Below are 10,396 nucleotides of genomic sequence, written 5' to 3'. Positions count from 1 at the left end.
CTTTTATTATTGTTACCGGGCAGAGCACAATTGGTGTCCTTATCTCTTCTGTGTTTTCTCCTGAAACTGGGTCCCGAGTTCAACTATCCGAGGATGTTCAGGCACACAGGGCATCACCTAAGTGACTAAACAGAAACAGAAAACTTCATTGCCTTGCCATTAGCTCTCTCAGAGCAATGATCAGTATCTGGAGAAGAGGAAATGTGCTACTACATGTTGTCTGAAGTCAGTAGTTTAATATCTCTAGAGAAGCAACTGTCTCATAAAGATAAGCTCCTAGCTCTATGCTCCTAAACTGGCTGGAAAGTTCTTTGTGTATGGGCATAAAAGTCAGTCAGCTTCATGCTGGTCTGGTAGCTGCCTTGCGCTTAAATCTGATGTTCAGATATTTGTACCATTTCGTTGTTAATGGATACTAATTAGACTAAGTAAAAGAGAATTCAAAATTAATTTGTATCAAAATAAATCACATTTTAAAGAACCGGTAAGAGGCCTTTTTTCTGCTAATTCTTCTCTTCTGGTGAAGTTACAAAGAATAATCTTGTGGCTGCAGAAGAATAGGTTTATAGACCATGGTACCTGCTTTATGATTCTGCTTGTGAAGGGCTGAGAGAAATGACGGATGTGTCCTTCCAAACAAGCTGTGTGTCTGCTGGTAAATAAAACCAGCACTGAGAGAAAAAAGAAACAATGGGAAGGATTCCACTGACTGATGAATGGAAAAAATACATTTGCCTTTACAAACAAACTGTAGGTTTGCTGATAAATTAAATTGGATATTGAAAGATAAAAGAAACAATGGGGAAAAACAATAAATTCCATAAGAATTAAAAATTAAGAGGGATGATCATACATTAGAGGGGAATCTTAGGTATCAGGCATTCCAGGAAGTCTGTGCCTCTCAACTACCTCAGCCAACGGGGAAAGAGAGAGGGACACGTGGCCGGGAAATTAGGATAATTAGGAGGCTGCGTCCTCCAAAAATTTCAAAGATCCCAGAGGAATGCCCCATGGCCTTTCCCTTTATTCAAATAAAGTAAAAGGACTCCTTTGTCTCCTTTTTGGACATAAACCTCTGGTGTTTGTGGATTAATTTTCCTGACAGGGCTGAGCTTCTGTGTTGAATCACAGAATCATAGAATATGCTGAGTTGGAAGGGACCCATCAGGAGCATCGGGACCAATTCTTGTTCCTATGCAGGACACCCCTAGAATTCCACCATATGTCTGAGCATTGTCCAAACATATCTACCTTCCAAATAACATGTTGAAGTAGCCTGTGAAGCACCATTTCAAAATTGCTGCTCTAGAAAACTGTGTAGGGAAACTCATTCTCAGTGTTGTGAATTCATGTTGTAAATATTGGCTTTTCACAATTATTCTGATAAATATATTATATGCTTTCACTATATTCTTTTCTCTCTTAGCAAGTTATAGGCTTAGATAGGAATTCTGAATGGTAAGGATATGTCTCATCTGGAGAAGGCAAGATAACTCCAACAGGCAAGACAATGGGAGGATCAAGCTGTGGAAAACAGGCTGTTATCAGCAGCAGGAAATGGAGAGCAAACTGTTACCAAAAAGCCGGTACCAGGACGTTGGCAAGGGGGAAAGATATGAAGCCCATCTGCTCTCTGAGGAAGTATAAGGGGCCTGGACTCTTATCAACAAGTGACCATCTGCAGCAGAAAGGAAACCAAAAACTCCGAAATAATGCTGACCAGCTAGACCAGCAAAAATTATGCTGACCAGCAGAAAATAAAATTGAAAAAAACACGATCCAAGAAGGTGGAACCAGGGAAGGGATATGCTTGAATATGCATTAACCTCTCGCAGCAAGGATGGGATAAAAAGGACACTCCTGAGATACCAGGTGTGCTCTTGGCAGCGCGCCAAGGCACCCGGCCGTATCTCTTTCCTTTACTTTATGTCTCTTATTGTCTTTATTAAACATTTTTAAAATTTTACAGGAGTGAACTTGGTTTTTCACATCAGTGAGGGAAATACAGCTGATATCACTGGCTTGAGTTTGACATGCTGGCAGTGTACCAGTAGAATGACAGTATTTTTAGCACTGGAAGGGATGCAATGGATGGATCACCAAGAAAAACACACACATCTTCTTAGTGACACAGAGTTTTAGAGAACCAGTCTTTAAATCTGATATGTGTTTAATTACAAGTGATCTCATAATGCAAGAATGAAATAAAGTGTAGAAGCTCATCTTTTTACTAGAAAATTTTCTAGGTTTTGTAGCTTCTTCTTGTTACCTATAACTAGTATTTTCTAATTTATTTTAAAAAAATTCAGAATAGTTTTATGACTAAAAGGCTGTCACCAAGGTAGTTTTGTGACTAAATGGCTGTCATCAGAACTTTTAATATCCCTGCTTTATGTGCTTGAATTTTCTTTAATGACTCTTAAAAACGAGATTCACTTAATAAATTATAAATATAATTTAATATAAACAAAAGACAATTAGGAGACAAAAGAAATAAAGCAAAGGGTTAAAACGGCCAGGTGCCCTGGTGCCTTGCCAGGAACACACCTGGTATCTCAGGAACACTCCTTTTATCCCATCCTTGCTGTGAGGGGTTAATGCATATTCAAGCATGTCCCCTCCCTGGTTCCACCTTCTTGAATCATGTTTTTTTACAATTTGATTTTCTTCTGGTCAGCATATTTTTTGCTGGTCATCATTATTCTAGCTGGTCAGCATTATTTTTGAGTTTTGGTTTCCTTTTTGCTGCAGATGGTCACTTGTTGATAACAGCCTGGGCCCCTCATCCTTCCCTTGAGGGCAGCTGGTCTTCATATCTTCTGCTGATAACAGTTTGGGCTCTATTGTTCTCCTGATAACAACTTGGGTCCCAGTGTCCTTGCCCTCTGGGGTTTCCTTGCCTTGTACCTAGGAAATTCTTTTAAGCTTAAAATTTGTTAGCAAAAACAGTACATACATAGCTAAAAAGTATTTAATATATAATATTCATCTGCGAAAACCAATATCACAATACAAATTTATAAAACAATAAATATAAACAATGACGCTATGAAATTAATAATCAGAAAGATTTTGATTACCACAAAATTAGTAGTAGATTTCCACAGCAATAGTGGTGGGTTTCTTTTTCTTTTTTTTTAAAGGGAAGTCAAGCCTTTACATTTTTTAAACTATTATGAAACTCTGTTGTCTGAGATGGAGCTAACAAGATCAGCTCGCATGAAAGTTTGATAGTGATTACTTTGCAAACTGTATTACTCCTTACGAAAGCAAGGAGTAATTTCCCTGTCTGTAAAGCCATGGACTATACTTCAGGATATTTTAAGTACCCATACAGACAGAAATACAGTGCAAATTTTATTTCTCCAAAAGAAGCCTGTTATTCTATTAGGGATTTTTTTCAACTAAAACATAAATGACTGTCATTCTGCAGTTCATTTGTATGAATAATCTGCAGCTAGATTGTAGAATCAGGTTGTGATGTTTCTCTGTAAAGTGTTTCTCAGCAAAAAGGTCCAGGGAGAAGAGCTTAAAACAATCTTCAAATTTTGTTCCTAGATATGTGCAAGAAGTATATTCTTAGAAGGAGGGACAAAGCAGTAGTAAACTGAAATTTTGGTATTTTTTGCCTTTCCAATATTAGCAAGTTATACTGTTCATGTGAGGGTGTAATTTCAGATCCTGTTCCTCCAGGTAGCCAGGTTACCACATAAGGAAGATTGTATAAGTAGAGTACCAGGGAACATTCCTGGGAACTCAGTCCTCTACACTGCCATAATGCCATGGACCTTTTGCACAGCTGTCATCTGTGAGATTCAGCATTGTTGCAAATAATTCCTGGGCATGGATCATGAATTAGGTGGATCGGGAGGCATCATCTGCAGCAGCTGTCCTGGAAAGAGGCAAATTTAGCATTGCAGAAGGGGTGGTTTTGAGCTGCAGCACCTGAGGACAGTGCCAGTCATGTTTAACTGGGCTCCTCAGAGCCAGCTGAAGCTTCCCATGGCTTTGACATGCTGACACAGAGGGGACCTGCCCAGGCAAGGAGTGAGCTGTTGGAACTGGATGAGGTGCTGATACTTTGCTGCCCCTGAGCAGATGGTCCAAGTTCAACACACAGCCTTGGTTTTCCTTCTGGTACACTTCATAGCTATTAATCCATCCTTAATCTTGGTTGAAATATCTTCCTCAGCAAGTGCCTTCTGCTTTGGTATGGTGTGCTGGTTTAGGGCAAATTTGGGAGAAAAAGTCCAGGTGCCCCCTCCAGGAAGCAAACTCACATGGCCCCTTCACCCCCTGTCCCAACCTGTTCGGGAAGAGATTTCTCTGAGAGAAGTGGCAAAAGCCTGTTTATTTAACATTTATTTATGTTATTTAGTAGCAAAGCACTACCCAGCACAAGAATGAACAATATCAAATAACAAAACCTCTCGCCACTCTGAAGAGATGACAAAATTCAGAGGGTCTCTTTCCTGTGGGTGTTTGCTCTGTTTTCAATCACTCTGGTGCTGGAAAATGCCGCTGCCCAGGCTGGGCCCCTGGTAGCCCATGGATGCAAGCTCTCGGTGCTCTCCCGAGTCCTCAGTCAGGAGCAGGTTCGAACCGTTCCAAGAAAAGGGAAAGAAAAACAGTCCAGGAAGACGTCTCTGCTTCGGCTGGAAAGCCAAGGTGATCTCTCTCCCATTGTCTGTCTGTGCTGTAGTCAAAACCCTGTCCTGGAATGTGGGGTGAGCAAGTACAGTCTCTGATAACAGACACGGTGCTTCTTCTCTACTCACTTTTACTCTCAGATGAAGTATTAAAGATACAAAACCTATTTCTGGGCTAGGCAGATGAATGGGGGTACAATTTAATTTCACAGTCACCCAAGGACAGATTGATTTCTAGGCATACCTGGGTCCATAGCAGGTAACTACTGCTCCCTTCCTGTGCTAGTCATGGGTCAGTGAGGGACACACCCTTTTAAGCAAGGACTGAGATTTCTGCCTTGACACAGGTTTGCTAGTAGGAAACTCAGATATGGTTATTTTCCTTTCTTTGGTTAGTACTTTTTTCAGTACTGGGCATCAACAGAATGTTGATTGTGTCTGCTGTTTGACTCCTCATCAGCTTTGTCCAGTGAGGTGTCCCAGTGCTGAAGAGAAGCAGCTGCTGAAGGGATAGAGCTCAGGACCTGATGAAGGTGCTGTTGCTGTAACCCTGCTCAGCACAGCAGGTGCTGAGGAGCTGATGCAGAAGAGTGATAGGGAAGTCTGAAGTGGGAGTGACACATAGTGCTTCCTCCAGCCAAAATCAAAGTCTGGGAATGCCTTATTCAGTTGTTTATAAAACCTGGGTCATAAAACATACAGGTGTTGTTTTTGTTTCTTGCGATATGACTTTCCTAGTGTGTCTAAACTCTTACAGAAGGTATGGCAGTAGTGCTGTCAGTACCAGGGCACACAGCAGACAGGCTGATGGAAACACCCCTGTGAGGTTTTGCGCTGGGACATTTCTCCCTGACCACTTCTTAGTGCTAGAGCACATTTCTGCAGATGTGATATTGGGCAGCCCAAGGTGGAACCATGTCAGTGTCCCGCACCTCAAGCTGCTGGATTTCAGTCGCACTGGGCTGGCTACTGTAGTATAAGCTGTAATATACGACTCTTCTTTGAATCTTCAATTAACCAGCTGTTGTGAATTAATGTTGTAAATATTGGCTTTTCACAATTATTCTGATAAATATATTATATGCTTTCACTATATTCTTTTCTCTTAGCAAGTTATAGGCTTAGATAGGAATTCTGAATGGTAAGGATATGTCTCATCTGGAGAAGGCAAGATAACTCCAACAGGCAAGACAATGGGAGGATCAAGCTGTGGAAAGCAGGCTATTATCAGCAGCAGGAAATGGAGAGCAAACTGTTACCAAAAAGCCGGTACCAGGACGTTGGCAAGGGGGAAAGATATGAAGCCCATCTGCTCTCTGAGGAAGTATAAGGGGCCTGGACCCTTATCAACAAGTGGCCATCTGCAGCAGAAAGGAAACCAAACTCCAAAATAATACTGACCAGCAGAAAATAACATGATCCAAGAAGGTGGAACCAGGGAGGGGACATGCTTGAATATGCATTAACCTCTCACAGCAAAGAGGGGATAAAAAGGACACTCCTGAGATACCAGGTGTGTTCCTGGTAACCCACCAGGGCACCCGGCCGTTTTAACCCTTTGCTTTATTTCTTTTGTCTCCTAATTGTCTTTTGTTTATATTAAATTCTTTTTATAATTTATTAAGTGAATCTCGTTTTTAAGACAGCCTACTGGATGGTAATGACAGTTCATGTTTTCCTGCTTCATATTGGTCCTAGTCAATTTGAGTAACAGATTGCCATGGAAGACTGAATTAAACTATCTGTGACATTAACTCCATTTTTGTTTTATGTTTAATGATACAAAACTGCTAACTGCTTTGTAGTTATGAATGATGGATTTTCAAGAAAGCAAAACTGTTCCAAGTTTCTTTAAAAAACAAATGAATGAAAGGATATTTGGTGGGACTTTTTTCCTTGCGGATTTAGGTTCTGCCTAGGAATCTGGTGGGGCACAGAATAAAGTGAGAAGAGAAGCTTCCTACTGCCAAACTTTTGGTTTTTTCCTGATTATTACTGAGTTGCAATGTTACTTTGGAAGAGAAGATGTGCATGCAGGGAACCTGTCTGTAATTGAGAGCCAGAGAACAGAAATATGGCATAACCACCACATGTGGTGTTTTTCTGGAATTACTCCAGCTATGAGCCTGCAAAAGGATGTTCACAAGAAGTAGGTCTTGTTGGTCACCTTTACTTCTTAGACAAATATTTGCTGCTTGTGGGCACTATCACTCAATCCTGCAAATTATACATTGCTGGTCTGTTTAGGGTGTGACTCACTCTCACTGAGAATCTCTCCTGCTAGAAGGAAACAAAAGGGTTTGGATATTTACTTTATAATTAGAGTCACAAGTGATTATGGCTCTTTATAAATAAAACCCTTCAGAAACAGTGAGTCATTGAGAAGTGGTAAACTGGCTCAGGAAGAAGTAAATTTCTCAAATGACCCATCAAGTGATGAAGTCAAGATGAGACATCTGTTGAAGATCGAGGCTAATAAGTGCTCCATAGATAAGAAAAGGATTATCCTTTTGTCTTAAAAATTAAAGAGGGAAGATTTGAGGCTGTAATTTGTTGCTCTATCAGGGAGTTAAAAAGAAACTGATCTTATATGCTGTTGTTCCTATAGTTTATGTTGGATGTAGTTCATCAGTTCTTTGATTCACCTCGTACACTGATCTTTTTCAGTGATTCTAAAAGAGTTATGCAAAGATTCAAAAAAATGTGTATTGTCTTCTGCTGCTGTTGCATGTTTTTCTGCCACAGTGAAGGCTGCAAGACACATAAGCTTGGGGTTTGTGCTACTTTTGAGAGGTTTCTCAGACACCTGGTGAGTTCAAATTGTCCACACATTAGTTAAAGTCAGCCCCCAGGTGCTGAGACAAGAAACAGCTGTTGGTCGAGACGGGCTGTTGAGATAGGTATTTGAACACCACCGAGTGCAAACAAAAGCTTTTCAGCACGGGTGGGTTCCTTTGTCTCCCTGGTGCCATGTAGCTCCTGGCATGTAGAAGTTAGTGAAAAGGATTCTCTTTGAGGAAAGATCCAATACTCAGATATACTTTGGCATTCGTCACTTTTTAATTATCTTATGTTACGTTTTACATATTTCACTCAAAGTTTCAAGTTTAAATTCAGTCATGCTTTTCAGTGCTACAACTTACGGGGTTTCTTAAGTTTATTTTTCATTTATTGGGGATTTATAGTTTTAGGGATTTTTACTTTTCATAATATGCTCTGGCATTCTCATGGGGTAATTGACTACGTTTTAACAGTCAGCATAGTTGTAACGATGTAAACATAAGCAGGCCAGTGACAAACTGTAAATAACAGCACTTTGAATCCATTTTTCTTAACAAAAATTCTCCTCATTTGTCTTTGCTGGCTAGAGAGTTCTAAGTGAAAGTGAAGGAGCTTATCCGTGCATCACAAACATAGAACAGAGATTTATTTTTTTTCTTTGAGTGTCATTTTCACAAAAAGCTAATATTTCAGTTCTGGAAGCAGGCACTCTCAGTGCTGTTATTTTTGTAATTCTGATGGGAAATCTCATGATAGTGCTTTCTTTTCAAAACCAGCTTCTGTGGATGTGGTCATAATCTGTTGTACTTTTATTTAACTTGCTAAAACTTTAGACATCAAAGAATACTTTAGGTTCTGTTAAAGTACATGATTATTTTAAACATTTCTGATTCTCTTTATGCCTATGTCTTCATAAAGTGTGAGTTTAAATTGTGATTTTATATTCAAAGGCTGACTGTACTTTATAGTTTAATTTTTCTTTTTAATGATTGTTCAGAAAAATTTTTCATTCTGACATTATGTTACAGTGTAACACATTATCCAGATCATTTTGTCTGTTTGGAAAAATGCCAGCATCTCTTTAAATGTGCTTTGAGCACACAAATGAAACCTACAACAGCTCTTGGCCAGGTGATGGTCAGTGACACAAGGAGAACCTCAGGATAAGGGACAGCAGGAGACACCAGAACCCAGCTGCAGTTTGCAGGGATTCTGCTGGAGCAACTTGTCCTCAAACCAGTGGGCTTTGGTAGTCTCTTGCGATCCTCTTCGGTGACAGCTATAGCTGGTCTGTAGATGATTTGGCTATGACAGAGCTCAGCTCAGTCGGGAATCGAAGAAAACAAGTCCCCAAGCATGAAAGTGGTTGGCTGAATTCAGGCTCAAGCAGGGGACCCCAGCCCATCCCTTCTTGCCACTGGCCAATGGGCTGGGCAGGTTGAGACCCTTTGCCCAAGCATGTTTCTATGAGTGGGAAGTTCAAAGCCCCCATAGAAGGGGTGCCTGTCTTGGTTTTGGAAGACAGGTGTCTGCTAGAGAAGGCAGGAGCCTCGCTTGGAAAGAAAAATGTAGACCCTCTCCCACCGAATTATGATAATTTTGAAATCAAGGGGCTTTCAGGCAGAGATCTGGGGATAGGAATAACAGTTCTTTACTGGTATTTATAACCAGGCAAACAAACAACAATAACCACAGCATTAGCAAGAAAACAGAACCAGGGACCCCGTGACAGCTTTCTGGGCTGAGATGGGAAGGGATGGAGGAGAGGCTTTGCTTCACAAACCCCTCGGGCAGTGCCGGTGCTCCTGCAGGGCTCTGAGGAACACTCAGCTGGAACAGCAGGGATGAGCTGAGATCCTGGGGCAGTGGATGAGGTGGAACAGCAGGGATGAGCTGAGATCCTGGGGCAGTGGATGAGGTGGAACAGCAGGGATGAGCTGAGATCCTGGGCTGGTGGATGAGGTGGATCAGCAGGGATGAGCTGAGATCCTGGGGCAGTGGATGAGGTGGATCAGCAGGGATGAGCTGAGATCCTGGGGCAGTGGATGAGGTGGATCAGCAGCTCCTGGCACTGCCACACGTCCCAGCAGGACAGGGGGTGCGAGGCCACCAACAAAGAGGGAAGAAGGAGAAGCAGCAGCAGCTCCGTCTGAGTGATGGCGAATTCCTCTCCCCAAGCAACCACAGCTCCGGGTCCTGCTCTGAAGCCCAAGAAAGCAGCCAGTCCCCAGCTGCCCGCGCCCTCCCTTTTACCTGCCGCCCTTCCCCCTGGGCCTGACCAAACCCTATGTTCTCAAGCACCCAATAAGTACCAGCAGTCAGGTTTTCTCGAAAGTAATGGTGAAAAATTCTATAGGTGAGACGGAACAAAAGGAAGGACACCTGACACCCAACAGCGGGTTTTGAATCTTCTTTTCCATTTCACATCTGGTCGCAAGACTACTCTTGATCTTGAATTGGACAGGGAAACTGTGGCCATAGCAGAAAGTCTGGGGAGTGACATATCTAAATTCCTAAAAGAGAATTTAATCCTTAATTTACATACAAAAACCATACACACAGACACACACCTATTTTGCATGAGAAAATGGATAAGGCTCAGCAAGAGATGTAAATGGCACAAAAATTATTTAGGTTTGTCAAGACCACAGGTGCCTGTGATGATCTTCAAAGGGTACAAAAAGATGGTGGTGTGAATGGAGAATGAGATGATGGGCAAAATTCAGTTTTGACATATGCAAAGTAATTTGCACAGAGGAATTAACTGGAGCAATTAATACTCCTGGCTAGGCTCTAAATTAACTGTAATAACCCAGAAAAAAAGGCCTTTGTGTCACTGGGAATGCTCGAAGACTTAAGATGTAGATACTTTCTAAGGAGTAACACTCCTTAGAAAGCAGAAGGAACAGGATAAAAGAATACTGGAAGTATTGGAAAGCTGTCAAAGAAACCACTATTACAAACTC

The sequence above is a fragment of the Cyanistes caeruleus genome, chromosome 6 (genome assembly GCF_971803275.1).
Source record: "Cyanistes caeruleus chromosome 6, bCyaCae1.hap1.1, whole genome shotgun sequence".
Taxonomy (NCBI): domain Eukaryota; kingdom Metazoa; phylum Chordata; class Aves; order Passeriformes; family Paridae; genus Cyanistes; species Cyanistes caeruleus.
Note: the sequence above shows the minus strand (reverse complement) of the source record.